The following is a 16622-nucleotide window of genomic DNA, read 5'->3' as shown; positions in this document are numbered from 1 at the left end:
ATAGCAGGACTAGGATGCTTTTGGTATTGCTAATGTACTTTAAGTGTTATTCACAAATGCCTGTTTATGCATGTACTGCTGCGCTTACTTACAAAAGTAAGAATGTCAAATTTGCTATGATGCTTAGGCTGCTGGTCTATCATAACATATTGGTCAGTTGCCTAGTGGATTGTTGTTGGATGTACATGGATGGGGTGTTCTTAATAAAGAACCTACTTGGATAATCTACTACCCCCTGGAATTGGCTTTCTTATACTGGGTGAGCCCACCGGGAAGAAATGGAACTGACGTAGGGAGGTCAAGGGAGAGAGGAAGTAGTAACAGTGAAGATGCAAACTGAATAAAGTTGGTGGTTCAATCTGTGCCCATGTTCCAAGTCATTTATTTGTGCTTACGACTGCGAGGATTTGACAGCCGGTGACAAGCACTTGCGCCAGCACCCTCACCACAGGACCCACCTGCTCCTTCTGCTCTTGCATCAAAGACTTCCTCTCACAGCGATGATAGCCACAGTGTTGCCTGATTGGAGCGGCCGGGCGGGAGCACATGTGCAGTGGGAGCTGACACAGCCGCTGACTGTGCTCAGGCTGAGCGGCTCTACATGCTGCCACATTGACCCATGAGCGGCTGCATGCTCTTCACAACACATGTTGGCTCTTTTCAAGCCTATTGCTGCTTGTGATGCCTGCCTGGATTTTGTCTGGTCTGTTTTCGACCACGTAAATCTCAACTGACAAACGCTGCTGAGATTTGTTTTACCACATCCAAGCCTGCTCTCACATGGTCTGCTCTTAAACGTGGAGGAGGCTTCCTTTCCCCACAATGATCCATCTGGCCTGCCTCCTGGAAGCCCTTGTTATGCTTGCTTTGCTTTCGAACCTGTGAAACTCTCATCTGTTTATTTAAAGGGGCTGGCCATTCGTACACCTAACACCATGACTGTGAGACTCTGCCAGGTTGCAGCACACTTCTCTCATTCCATAACTAGTGCCTGTATAAGCATCACCACAGTGCCTCTTCATTTTCTGGTCCCGGTTCTCTTCTAGGCACAATCATCAGGGTCAAAGACACCCTGATGTACCACATATATTCGTCTTCTGCACTCACCTCACGATGGTGCAAATGGGAGGAGTCAAGTACAACGCAGCCGCTGTCATGAAGCCATTTGCCACTGCCAAGAAACAAAATACTGGTGCCAAATGAGATGCATGGATCGACGCTTTCGATTTCACTTACTCTCGGGAGGAGTATGATGATATCAATATAATCAAGTATCTCAAAAACCTGGTGGGAGGGGATCAAGGACGCGATCAAGAATCTAGTAGGTGAAGATGCTACCTCCTACCACAAACCTCATGGTGGACCAAATATTACTGGGTGCTCAGTCAGAAGAGAGAGCAGAACGACAAGCAACTGTCATGGAGGCAGGATCCTCATCTCGAGAAGCAGCACTTGCCATGAGGAGCAGAAGACCAGCTCTGACACATGGAGATCAATGCACAACAATCTGTCAAAACTATGCTACTATTGTGGATTTGCGTTCCCACATGAGAGTCAATGTCCGTCCCTCAGACAAACCTACAAAGGATGCGGTAAGGAGAACGGCTTCAAGGCAGTCTGTTGAGCTTGTCAGAAGAAGAACCAGCTAGACACGAGAAAAGACGTGCACACTATGGGCAGTTGGAGACAATCTAACAATAGTGTGAAAGGAAGGCGGAGACATCATGCACAACAGATTAAATCCAACATTATCACAAGATCCTCCTCACGTTCCAACAGTGGGTCCTCCGCCTCAATGTCAAATGAGTGAGAGGGAATGATATCTACTAAGGATGACAACAGACACAGCCCCAATATGCGCACTTGATTAAGCAAACCAACTCTAAACACCCACCTTCAGTCATCAACACCAAAGTGCAAGTCAGGTGAAATGAAAGGACATCAAGTCCAAGAGCCCTGTCATTCAACTCAAAATAAATGGTCGCTCTATAAACTTCATGATTGACAGTGAAGTGTACATCAGCATTATAAATGTAGCCCCGCGTGTTGATTGCTTCCCACAGCATCCTTTAGATGTTCCTCATTTTAACACCGGATCTATAGAAGACAGACCCCATGCAATACAGAGAGTTAGAGCTCCCCTGACTTCTGCAGCTGCCTCACCACTCCTCAGTATTCTTATGAATTGCTCTCTTTCACTACTGTACCTATGGCTTTCAAGCACCTTCATGTTGCAATAGCATATTACCGTAGGGTGAGAGAAGATTGGAGCCCACCCCAATCACGAAGGGTGAGACTTAGCCAGACCCGGGTGTTCATCTGCCAGCACTAAGCATTCGGAGACTTGGAGTCAATACCTATAATGAGAAAAGTAACACTATTCATTCACTATTCAACACAGCTACTGCTATAGCCAGAAGGGCCACGGCTGGAAGAAGAGTGTCCGCACGACACGGGGTCCAATTGACACCAGTGAATGTTTGAGCAGGAAATTACCCAAGCACCTGCTGGGAAGACACATTTTATATGACTATCTCGACAGAGACCACCGAGTGTTAGAGGGCATAATTAACAACGCTTATCTTTGTATTCCCCCAAACCATGCACACATTGGAACCGACTGGCAAAAAAAGAACAGAGGCTTGTGACCTACAAGGAGGTGAATTGATGTCTAGATGGAGACACGGAAAATAATGGGGGAGTTTTGGGGTAGAAAGAAAATACATTCAAAGAGTGAACTGTTATAATCTATATAATTATTCCCAAATTCCTCGTTAACCGCAGTAGAGGACAGCAGATCATTCAAACAGCGAAAGCAAACACCATTGAGACAGGGAACAGACTGTGGCAGCAGATAAGGCAGAAATGAGGAAGCCATGCATTGTGTGTTGTGTGCGAGTAAACAGTCATTTGGTTTTGAATTGTAAAATATGATTATGGCCTGCAGCAGAGCGTTGCAGTGATTGATGGCAATGCTTGTTGTTCTTTCCTGTGCTGGCTTTTGCAAGAAAAGGGGGCTTTGTCAGAATAAAACCAGTTATTCTGGAGTAATAATGGAAGGAAATATCTTCCTTTAAAGTGTTTCACCGCCAATCTAATTGTGTGAAGTTCATAGAAGGGGCTGTAGTGCATATGGTATAAATTAACTGCTCCTAACATATTTGAAGAAGAAAATATTCTTTCTGTTATATTTGCGAACAATTTATGGGCATCTCAAACTTTCCATTCCTCACTGGAACTTGGAATTCATTTTGATTGCCTTCATCGAATTTTTGGCAGGAGTTGACCTGTCAAATCAAACAGTGCAGTACATTTTGCACCAGTTGTGAAAACAGAAACAAATTCAAAGTCATTGTTATGTGACCACGAGTGTTATTTTCTTATTATCTCAAGAAATAATTGAATATTTTATTGCATAGAAAATTTGTTAGGGCTGAGGTTCGAACATTAGAAGCTGAAATTTGGTAATTAAAATCAACCTGACCGTTTATCTCCTGAATCTCAACATGTCAATTTGAGACACGGAGTGGGAGCATTTTTAAGTCTGGCCTAATGACAGAATTTGTTGTTTCACCAGCCTTGTGTTTCTAAAATAATAATAATAATAATAATAAACCTATATGTATGATATACACTGTAAAATGCCCATATATCCATTTTTATTATGAGTTTTTGGAAAGCACATGGCTGGCGAGACAGCTAATTAGCAATATGATATCCATACATGATATGTATGTAAAGGGGATTTTGGTTGTCCCTCTTCATCAATTGGTCTTTTCAAGTGTCCTCGCATTAATGCTTCTTCTGTCCATAACATCACAGGTCTGTGGGTCAGTGCATTTCAGCTATTTGTCTTTTTACCGACAGTGACCAAATTGTGCCGATATCTGCTCTCATTCCTGCTATTATGCCATATGTTTTATTTTTTTCAATGCAGCACTTTTTTCTTTAGAATGTGGTATTCTCAGGTTTTGTACATTTTAAAGATGTAATGCCTATTTCTTATGCTTGTAAATAAATAAATAAAATTCAGACATTCCAAGGCCAGGCTTCGTGACTATGCTTAAACTTGCTTTTGGTATAATTCTGCAAATCTGCCTCAACTATCTAGCTTGCCACATCTTCCATATATTCACCAATATTGCCAGACACACGGTCCTGATGCTGACCAGTGCAGACATGTAAGTCGTCACTGTATTGCCCAAATCAGCCAGCGTCGTCGTCCATATACAAGCCAGACCAGGCTGCAGTGTTGTTCAGTTATCCATTTTGTATGGCCTGCAATATGCTGCCCAACCCATGAGAGGGACTGAATCCTCATCGCAGAGATGAGCTCCTTATCATGCTTATCAAAGTTCATCAGCAGCGCTGATTTGTCCGATATCTATGGAATCTGCCACTAAACCTATAACACCTTGCTGTGCAGACTGAAAGTTAGGTTCTAGATATCCGGATGTGCATTAAACTGGATTCGTTTTTTTGTTCTGGTTTGTACCCTACAAGCAGGCATGAAATGTACAGAATTGCTTTCTCTCAGGATACCCTTTGTGGTGTTTTCAGATCTGCCTCATCACCGTGTTTGATCAATTGATGTGTGTACCACTTTTCACAGCTGCCAATATTCGGACGTTTCCAGATGCACAAATCTAGCTCCATTTAGAAAATGACTCATAGAGCCAATTTCAACTCACCATACACCTCATAACCAACATCGGATGATAGAGAGCTACCTTTGACGAAACTGGGCAAAAATGGAAATCCTACCTCTAGAAAAAAATAGACACTATGGCATAGATTCATGAAGGTAAAATCCGCTCGCAAAGGGGCAGATTCTCAGAATCTGCCCCTTTGCGACTGGTATTTTTGCATTTGGGATGCAATCGCAAAATAAGAAATCGCAAATTTGCGATTATTTGCATTTAAGGAATCTCAAATTGAGATTCCCTAAATGCAATGCATTAAAGTTTAAAAAATAGCGGTTTCGCTAATAGGGCTCGCAAATTACCATGAAGTTGAACTTCATGGTAATTTGCAAAAACTTTGAAAAATGCACTTTAGTGCATTTGTCAAAGTTTCTTGTTGCGCACACACATGCCCTAAGGGCATGTGTGTGCGCAACATATGTGCACAGATCAATTTCAGGGGTGCAACAGGGTGTCCTTTGGACACCCCTGCACCCTTGAAATCGCATTCTCAATTTGCGATTCGCTAATTGCGATTCGCAAATTGAGAATGTCTTCCCATTCATTCCTATGAGCCTCTAGGCCCATAGGAATGAATGGGGAGGTATTCCTTAATTGCGACTCGCAATTTGCGAGTCACAATTAAGGAATTTTAAGAAATCGCTATTTTTTAAGCAATTTCTTCTTGCATAGCATTTTGCTATTCCTTATTAGCGATTCCTTATTTTTCGCTAATAAGGAATCGCAAAATGGATGCTTGATGCATCTGGGGGTTAGGCCTAATTACAAGTGGTTGGTTAAATGGAGATCTCTGTGCAAACACTTGCACATAAGTAATAAAATCAAATCCAGGAAGCAAGAAAAGGGTGCAGTACCACAGGCTCTGACTAGGTGTCCCTGTGAAGTTGTAAGGGAACCTCTATTAGCCACATAGAGTACTGCACCCTTACTCATGCTATTGCTGGGATATTATTAAACAAAAAAAATAATCTAACAAGCATTATTATTCGCAATGTCACATAACTCAAACTTTCAGTAACGCGAAACCTATTGCATTGCAAATGCTTGTTGTTGTCTGGCGTCGTGCACTGTACAGCTTTAAGCGCTTCTTGGTTGAGAAAGTGTTAGCTCAAGATTGGGAAGAGATGGCGAGGAGGCTGGAAGTATTTGAAGTGGGGTGACTTTGAAGGTTAGAAGAGGGGGAGAACAGGATGATACGTTTTCAGACTCAGTGGTATGAATATTGAAAGGGACAGTATAAAGAGCAGAAAAGGGGCAACGAAGGCCCAGCCAAGTGACGAGGCAGTTAGAAGTGCTTGTTCATTATTCTAAGGGGGTGTTAATGCCATGAGAATGACCAGAGTTAGTATGGGATTGGATAAATTGGTCTGAGGTTTAGACCAGGTGAAACGACAGTTAGAAGTTGCTGTTTGGCATTTAGAAGTTATTATTCAATTTTTAAGTATATTTCCATTGGCATTGCAATAGAAACACAGAGCGGTATACCATTGGCCACCCAATATGCATCTTTAGTGTACAATGAATATTTAAATATTCCTCAGATCAATAACACAGTAAGTTCTTTTACCTCGTGTTTATTATAGGCAATTTTTCCATTATCATAATGCAGGTACCCGAGCGAAACAGTAATGCACTAACTTTGCCCCTATCCCTAAGTCATTGTTACTTGAGAGTTAGAAGTTATGATATAAATAATAGGTATGTCGACAGTATGAGGGTTAGTACAGGTAGAAGCATGGCTACCTGGCCCAGGAAGGGGTTCAGATGCAGACCTATTAGAGGATTGATGTTTGAGGGTAATAGAGGTGGCAGGATTCTCAGTCGCTGTGGCACAGGTTTTAGGAGCGGTGTATGATAGAAGGGGTGGAACTTGGAGGGCACAGCAGAGTGTTTAAAGGACAGGTAAGAGGGGGGGAAATTGACATGAGGTTTAAAAGAGTGGTGAATGAGGGATTGAAGCCATCGCATGGAGATGATTAGATGCTTCAGGGTGAGCGCGGAGGGGATGTGAGGGTCAGAGAGGGGTGAGCGTGAGACAGGATGTTACAAGCAATGGAGATGTTTATAAGGTGTTTAAAGACTTGACCATCCGATGAGGTAGGTAGTGTAAGTGCTTGCTGCAGAAATATGTGGGTATTTGCAAGGTCACAGGTTTAATCCCTAGAGGACAGACTCCACCTTTAACCATTCTGTGGGTGGCATTGTGAATATCACAATTGTGCTGTTTGACAGTAATCGCTTACGTAGTGTGATGGATCTGCGAAGGGTGCGATAGCGCTAGGCGATCGCCACAAATTAATATTACTTGTATAAGGCCTTCAGTCATGTGTGTCCAGCATCAAGTCAGGGGCCAGTTGGCTGCGGGTAGCATGTTAGGAACTCCCAGAACTATGAAATTGCGCAGGTTTAAAAAAGGAGGATGTAGCGAATGGTTTGCAATAAATTCTGTTCTTTCCAGGAACAGAGCTTGGTTCCAAGAACTCATCTGCATTCCAGTAAGTTTCAGCATGCATTTTCGCCTGGATCTTTGTTTTTAGGTCTGGCCTAGATACAGCAAGGTCCAGGGAAGACATGGCTTGCCAGTTCTGGCTGGACTGTTCCCATGAGGCACAGGGTCAAGGCTGATTTGCATATGGCCATGTATGAACTGGGGTGGTGTGGAGTGCAAAAAAAACGATGGATTTAGGCCCAGATCTCTGTACTGGGGTAAATGTATGACATTGTTCTGCATTCTGTCCATCAACTGTTATTTTTGCATTTGTCACCCCGAGTGGGACGGGTATGCTCAGATGTGAGTCCCGTGCTCTCCACACCACTGGAGTCAAGCTATCTTGGCTGATGACGGCTGATAACCAGAAACCGGTCCTAGGATGCTTGATTCCGGTCCAGGGAAGACATGGCTTGGCAGTTCGGGCTGGACTGTTCCCATGAGGCACAGGGTCAAGGCTGATTTGCATATGGCCATGTCTGAACTGGGGTGGTGTGGAGTGTAAAAAACCGATGGATTTATGCCCAGATCTCTGTACTGTAGTGAATGTATGACATTGTTCTGTATTCTGTCCATCAACTGTTTTTGTAGATACAGCAATAGGCAGGACATAAGCTCTAAAAAAGAAGTTAGTGCACTACCAAGTTACGCATTAGGCAAATTACATCATGGTGCATGATATCACAGTTTTCAGAGTTCCAAGCTTGTTCTCAACATGGGATTGTTTTTGCTGCTGAATTGATAAAGCTATGGTTCAAGCAAGGCTCGTTTTAATGGCCACCAAGGCTGAAGAGAACCAAAAACTCTACGTCCTTACTCTTTTGGCTGAAAAAAGTAAAGCAAAATGCTCGTCCGAGTGCCTGGCCTTCGCCAGAGTTGCAAATGGGGGAAAGTATGCCTTTTGAAAATAAAGGTGTGCGGCCGCCACTGCTTGCTTACTCCGATGAAAAAAACTGCGTGTCTGCTATTGTTAAAGCGTGCTGCACTGCCAAAAAAAAAACATGTTTTATAAATGGAAAGGTGCAAGTCAGGCGAGCTGCGCATTTTGAAAATATCACTCACGACCACCCTTGCTAATAAAAACAAGTCGGGCGAGCCGTGCATTTTGAAAATATGACACTTGGCTGCCATTGCTTATAAAAATAAGTCAGACAAGTTGTGCATTTTGAAAATAAAACACTGGGAAAAAATAATACAATGTTGTAAAAATAGAGTAGGACGAGCCACACACAACAAAAGAAAAGTTGAGCAGCCACCATTGTAAAGTCCAAGCCTGGCATGCTGTACTGCAAAACAAAAAAGTCATTATGTTGCGGGAGAGCATGTTGTGCCTGCAGCAGCAGGTAGGGGAAAGTCATGTAAGAAAATAGTGCTCACAGACTGTAAATAAAACATACCAAGTAACAACACATGTGAGAGGGGCAGTCCTCATGAGAGGTTATAGTTTGAGAAAAGGAGTTACTAAGGAGGGACTATTAAGCCTATTAACAAATCAAAAGCCACCATTTGCAAAGGACAGTAACAGGAACCAATTGAAAAGATTGGTGGGAAAATGGGTGGAGCTTAAAGTCCATACCTGAATACAGCATCTCTCGTAGAGACAGCACAAAAGCTGCCTAGGTGAGAGCTAAATTTGGGTGGTTTGGCAGCTATTGGGTGCCCCTACAAAAACACTAATATGGTAGAAGGAGGAAGAAAAACGGTGTAATATGGGAGTAAATACAAAGAAATAGAGGGAGACTGGCCTTGAGATTTACCCCCACGGGAACAGCAATTAAAAAAGTGAAATCTTGCACAGTGACAGGACATCAGATGGGTGGGGGTGAATGGAAAATCCTTATAGAAATCTAACTGAGAGTACCCATTTTCAAGATTGATAGCAGCTGCTCCTCTAAAAAAAAAATATAGAAAATATTACAACCTTTGATATGAATCCTATGAAACAGTAAACTCCAACCATCTTGAAAAATGTCATTTAAACAGTATTGGATATATGTTTTCTCAGAACTTCTACTCTACGTGTTAGTTTTTTATGATATTACCTGCAACATGAGGCAAACCACTTAGCACAAGAAGTCAGTCCAGTAAACTTGTTTTCTCAGAACAACATTGTATGTTTCACACAAGCTATAGTTTTTCGTGGAGACACAAACTGAACTTTATTATTAAAAATGGAATTCCTGAACTTTCATGTAAGACAAAAGCATTAAGCTCTGAGGAATAGGTTTTGTATCAAGCTGAGCAAAAATATCAAAATGTTGAGACAGTGTTACAGAATGTGCTTCATAATTTGCCTTTCCAAGCTGCATAATTTAGTCCTTTAGTTGCTTCACAATTCAAAAGCTACTTCATACGGTCCAGGCTTTGATGAAAGTTATCACAGTAAATACATTTTCAAAACCAAATAGAGGTAAACATGCTTTTTAAGCTGGTAATTTCGAATGGGGCTTTGATGTGAAAGATGATGAGTTGTTAAATAATGCCCTGGGATTCTCAGTCGGTGCTCCAAGATCCATCCTTTATGCATACCTTCTCTTTCAATATAACCATCAACTTGTAGAGGTTGTCATTGATATGAGCTGAGTAGACAAGGTGACCTCTATTATCTATGATGAAGGGTTGCTTGTGGGTGTTGATACTGATGAGCTGGTAGATGTGAGCTCTGACAGCATCCAAGGGCACAGTCTGCTTGGTTCTGAAATTATTTTTGGCAATTAGCTTGTATCAGGGTAATTGAAGAATAGTTTTTATTTTTTTCATTTTTGTTTTATCTGGTGGAAAATTATTCACACACCCAATTTGCAATCAATAAATATAGAGTAGCAGGACTGGATTAAGGCAAGATCCAGGCAACGCAAAATAAAACTGCAGACCTGATTTAATAAAGTTACCATAAAAGTGGTTCCAGGTGGAAGGTCATCCAATGTCAGCACAATTTGAAGTGGTTGGACAGGGAAGAGCTAGAAGCTGCTTCCTAGTTTACCTCTGGCCACTGACGCAGACGCTGCAGTCTGGAGTGGGATGCATAATTTCAAGTAGGAATGTTAGTGTAGATTTTGACGTTGCAATTTTTGCTTTTGATGGGGGATCATAACTTCTAATTGTATCATTACCTAGTAAAACCAAACTGGTGTTTACCTTGGCTTATTAATCACTTTTTCCAGGAAACTGATAATGTTAGAAAATGTTGCAAGTCGTCCTTACAATGCCCTTAATTGCTTCCAAGAAGCAGTGCCATCTTCAAAATGAGAAACTCTTTGATGCTCTGAATTGACCTCTAAAACTTCCTTCTGATGATGTTTTAGCTGGAAGTCTGGGGCTGAACCATAACCTTCTCAGTAACGATAGGAAAGCATCAAAGGAACAGAAAACTGTTCAGTATGCCCATAATGGACCAGAAAAGGATGATGTGATATGACGCTGGCCATTTTACAATAGAGCATTTGTCAGAAGACAGTGCTACATTATAGCTGAAAACACTTCGGTTGATTTTGTTTAGAACTGCTTAATTGAGACAGATCGGACTGGAGGCATCCGAAATATTCTAACATTGTTTACACTTCTAGAATAGAACACCAAGGAACAACAGTGAGATAGTGGATTATTAGTTGGATGGTAGTCCACCACAAATAATAATGCCGCTATTCTTGTTAGGTCAAATAACGTTTTCTGTAATTTAATCCTGAGCACAGCCCCTCATAGCTCTAGAACAGAGCAGGCAGGATCAATTCAAGAAAATGTTGAAAGCATTTAGAAGTACCATAACAGTTAAAAAGTCGAAAACACAACACCACAGAACTCCTACTCAAATTTGTAAAATCAGAAAATATTTTATGACAAAAAGAGAACAAAAATCCTCCCGGACATGTGAATTTTTATCATTTGAAATAAAAATAGTGTCCAAAAGGGCAGAGCGCCAACTGCTGGCAAACTGGTTGTGCTAGACCCAAACAAGGGTCAGGGTTAAGGCTGACCGTGATGGAGCACATGATGGATACGCAATCTGACATTGGTCCCAGGTGGAAAGTTAGCTTCAAACATAGAACATTTCCAAGAAAGTAGAGGCCTCAGCGGGGCAAGGATGCAGACTGGATCAGAAGACAGGCTCGTTGACGACAGGTTGACAGAGGACTGATCTTTTTAAGTCTTCAATGAAGCAAGCAGGAAAAGTCCAGACTTTGCGCCCTGTAAGCCATCAACATAGATAAGATGCTGTAGTAGTTTCTCCTTTAAGTTCCCTGTTTATGTCTATGACTAGCTATGGTTATGATGTCATTGTCATGGTAATAGAACACTATGATTTGAATCCCAGGATGATCTTGTCAGTTCCTGGAAGCTGTGGAGACGATAATTCAATAAAGTATGTGCTCTTACACTAATCTGTCTGTAATCACTACAAAATTGGTGACGGGGTAGACTGTTCTCTCCACCCACGTGTGCAGTGAGGCTTTTGTCATATTCAGAAGCTTCTGTGTCATCCTCTAGAGACTATAGTTTTCATCTGTGGGGAATTCGTCTACAAGCATAACTACAGCACAGAAATGCTAACATCTGACTATTGACCACATTGGGAGTATTTTGTTTACATCATCGTATGATCACGGGTGAGACTTTACCATTTTTTTTCATCTTACCGAATGTTGCCGAAGAGTGAGTCTTCAGTGTAGAGAAAATACGAGTTGGGCATTTATTTATTTGGAGAGTTGCTGTATTTCCTGAAGAAATGGTGTTTCCAGGCTGTTGGGGAAGCTATTGTGCTTTGCTGCCTTAAAAATACACCCAGACGTGTCAGTTGAAATTTCAGGTAGCAAAGATCCTTCCTCAGGCGCAGTTCTGTGCATATGATGATGTTTTAGAATCTCCATTAGCGGAGACAAGGTAAACGGCATTGTCTCTGAGGGTGTTTGTCATTTTGTGGTTACATGCTCTTACACTAATCTGTCTTGTGTAATCACTACAGATGCTGCTTGGTGTCTGGTATGGTGAAGATTTCACCAGACCTTCTGAATCTTTTCTGGTAGGTGGATTCCTTCAGCCGGGCAAGGCTACTGACTGTTGCCAGATAGGATTTCACGTCATCAGATGCCAGTCAGCATCAGGTTGCTGAATCTGATTTGCTGTTGTGGAGAAATATTTTGCGGGAGCTACAACAACGTCAGGTGCACTGCTTCAGTGGTTCAGCTTGGTTGGTTGGTCCCGGTCTTCTATCGGTTCTCCAGGCAAAATGTTTTGAAAAAGTCACTAAGTCTCAACTTTAAGTGTTAAAAAGGATGAGTGAGCTCTGACACTTATCTAACGGCCCAACACATAAGGGGAGGGGGGTCAGGACTCACGCCAGTAGAAGCCACCAGCAGGGTCCTGGGCACGTCCAGTTGGAACTAGTCAGCTGGGCTCTTCAGCAAAGTGTGCTTCTTGCAGCTTTTGTGTCCCTGTAGCTTAACAGGTGGTCAGCCAACTGACACTTGGAGTCCACTTCTTCGTCCTGGGTACATGTTGGAGCAGGTCCAGCTCTTTGTGTTCTCCTCAGAGGTCACAACAGCAGGCTTGGTCCTTCTTCTCTTTTCCACTGGTATAGCAGTATTCTGAAGAGGGTACTGGGGGTATCACCTTTTTGTCCAGTGCCAGCCTGTGGGGGGGGGGGGGAACACCCCTGGCTATTTCCTAACCACTGGAGTAAAAGTTCCCAGACTTGACCCTACCCACTTTTGTAGCATTTCATGTTTGTTTTACTGTAAACTAACCCATAGTGCCCCTGTCTACCTTAAACCAAAAGGGCAGAACCTTTCTTCTCCTATGTAGAGCTCCCTGTGCTCACCCAGACGAATTGCTATGATAATGTGCAAATCCTAACTTGTAGTCTCTCAAAACTAGTTCCGGGTGCGGCTTCCCTCCCACTGGGAGTGGAGCCTGGCATATTAGCAGGACAATAGTGGGGGCAGGCTCAAGTGTGAGCTACATCTACCTGTGCCAGGGTATGCCCCCTTTGAAGCTAATAAAGTTCCTGGGAACAGCCCAAATGGCCATTCTGTCAGGGAAAACTCAACCACTCTCCCTTTATCTCAGCTCTAGGAGCCCCATCACATCTAATACAAGAGCCATTTAGCTTGTTGTAGTCATTGGACACTGGCATAAAGGCAGGTTTGGCTCAAGCAGGAAAATTACTACTTTATAAAAGTTTAATTTTTAAAATAGTGATGTAAAATCTGACTAGACCATTAAGTTGGATTTTGAAATACTACAACTCCTAAACTGAACTTAAGTATTATTAGGTGTTCTATAAGGCCTATAAGAGAGCCAACCTTTCCTCACTGAAAAACGAGTTTGGAGGTTTTGCCCTACCAGGACCCTTAAAGCATAAAATACACATGTCCTACTTTTTAAATACCATGCACCCTGCCCTATGAACATTTATGGTCTAACATAGGTGGGTCTTAGAAACACTGAAAAAGAAGGTTTGGGACTGGCAAGACTTTTATTTTTCCAGGTGGACTTGGCAGTTTTAAAACTGCATACCCAGGCTGCAGGAGATTTAGTGGCATTTTAGTTACAGGAGATGGGTACACTTTTGTATCATATACTAGCGACTTATAGGAAGTTAAATATGCCTTTCAGGCATTTAGCCAATTTAGACATGATGATTCAGAGATAGGAGTAACATAACACATACACTGAGGCTTAGTTAGCAGTGACCCGGCAAACAGAGTAAAAAAACAACAACAACAACCTAGCAAAAAGTGGGAGTGCCCAGGACAAAAGTGGCAAAAAAGAGGCATTTTCATACAACATTAGAAAGATAGAATTCAAAGATACATATTTACATGATACAACAAAAATGAAAAACACTTTAAATCAGGTGTCCATAAAAAAAATAAACATTTGTATCTGACTCGCATGGAATCAGGAATAGTTTAGTTCACAGGTGGTAGTGGAATATGGAAAGGAGGTGTAGTGTATATATTTGTACACGCGTTCATGCACGCGTATGTTCTCGCGCTTGAACGCGTGTGTTCTCAATACTTGGTCGCACTCGCTCATCATTCCTATTGTGCGCGGACTACACTTGTGTTTATACTTGAACATATCTCGTGACCTGTTGTCACTTGAATACAGCTAATTTGTACAGTTATATACATGCATGCTATGTTATAACAGTTAATGAATGTCAGTTACCACTGATTGCCTGGAGCCTACAGTTGTGTTCAGGGAGTGCTTCTTATTCCTGAAATAAACTTACTGAATTCAACAAAGATATCAGTGGATTATTACATAACAATTTGGCGACGAGGACAGAACTACTTGAACCCGTTCGAGAAGCATTTCCTGACTGATTTTCTACAAAATTTCACAGCGGCTCATATTACAGGCACCTTTCATTTCTACGGAACTTTCAACTAATATGAAGAGAAACGAAGTCTTTAGATCCATGGTTTAGGATCTATTACCTTCCGGAGCGCGTTTCTTCAGCAGTTCCCCTACAAGCCCGTGAGTAACCTGCAACTCTACGCTGCTATGCTCATTTGATTTCGGGCGGAAAACTGCTACACTACTTCATTTCCTGTGAGACGCTACTCTCCGCCTTGAATAAAAATAAAGGAGGTGACTTTGTTTCCTTGCCGTATTGATTCAACGCTTGGTAACAGCGATATACGACTTATGGAGACAGTTTGAGCACCAGAAAAACGCAGGTATTAATACTAGGAAGCGTTCGTTTATTATTAGAATCGTCTGACTACCCATCCAAGATCCAAGTACTTTTAAATTTTAACTTGAGATATTAACATTTCTTTATTTACAAGATACTTATACTTAACAAAATTTTAACTATTTTAAAACCAATATGTGTGCACAAGGCTATACTCTTTCTCCACCACAAAGCTATTGGGCAGCTGGCAGTTCACCTTGTATGCCCTGGATTGAATGGAAAGCCTATTTTTTAAACTATATTGAAACATTGGATGCAAATGGAAAAATGAAAGCACCAGAAAAGAAAGACATTTTCTTACATTGCTTGGGACCAGAAGGGTTAAAGGCCTTCAATCAACTACCTACATCACAAGCAAGTGGGGACATGAATATATTTGATAAGGCCATATATGACTTTGACAAATACTGCTCTCCAAAAGTCTGCATAGGAATTTCAAGATATAAATTCTTTCAGAGAAAACAGTTAAATGAAGAATCTGTTGATAATTTTGTCTCTTCCCTAAAAACTCTAGCGTTAGATTGCAAATTTGGTAATTTACAAGAAGATTTCATCAGAGATCAGGTTGTTATGCATTCCAGTAATGATACAATACAAGAAAGATTATGGATAAATGGTGATGAAAATTTAGATTTTATTATATCCATTGTTAGGAAAGCAGAACTTTCTTGTAGGAGTGCGCAACAAGTTAAGAGCAAAAGTACTTCAGTTAGTAGAGAAATAGTTTCAAAAATTAATCACAAATATGATAGCAAAAATAGAGATCCTTCAAAGAAAAAACAAATGTTTTCCCCCAAAGGTAATCCTGAGGATCTCAAAGGTAATTTAAAGTGTTATAGATGCAATAGTAAATCTCATTTAGCTAATAACAAACTCTGTCCAGGGTTAAAACAGAAGTGTACTAATTGTGGCTTAATAGGACACTTCACTTCTGCTTGCAGAAGAGGTAAAGCTAACCAAAAAGTGAAATGCATTGAGTTAAGTGACAACAGTGATGATGATGATTCGGCTGATGACTCTAACAAATGTTCTTTTATTCTAAACATAAAAGATTCCACAGTTCTCAAGGTAAATGACACTACTATAAAGAAAAAACCTCTATGTGATATGATAATTGGTGGTGTAAAAATCAACATGTACGCCGATTCCGGATCACCTTATTCTATAGTATGTGAATCTGTTTGGAATAAATTATTTGTACCTAGACTAAGCAATCATCTAGAGAAAAGTGACATCAATCCTGAGGGGTATTCAGGTGGAACAATAGATATTCTAGGTTTCAGAACTTTAGTGTTCAGGTTTAAAAACAGGAAGTGTATTACAAAACTATATGTTTCAAAAAAGGGTCCCTCAGTACTTAGCTGGTTTGACTGTGGTAAACTTGACATCGTGCTAGATCCTAATAGTCCGAATCCTGTGATGTTAATTGATGAACAGAATGGTATATCTTCTCTGATGTTGAATAAATTTCCTAATGTTTTTTCTAAAAACATTGGAAAATTAAACAATTTTAAACATGAGATTCGTCTGAAAGAAAATGCATGTCCAAAAATACACAAAGCAAGAAATATTCCTTTTGCTGTTAGAGAAGAAGTTAAGAAAGAATTAGACACTTTAGTAGAACAAAGAATAATAAATAGGATCGAATCATCTGAATGGGTTTCGCCCATAGTAGTCGCTAGACGGACCAATGGCAAGGTTAGGCTTTGCATTGACCTTCGCCACCTCA

This window comes from Lissotriton helveticus, chromosome 1_1 (assembly GCF_964261635.1).
Source record: "Lissotriton helveticus chromosome 1_1, aLisHel1.1, whole genome shotgun sequence".
Lineage (NCBI taxonomy): Eukaryota > Metazoa > Chordata > Amphibia > Caudata > Salamandridae > Lissotriton > Lissotriton helveticus.
Note: the sequence above shows the minus strand (reverse complement) of the source record.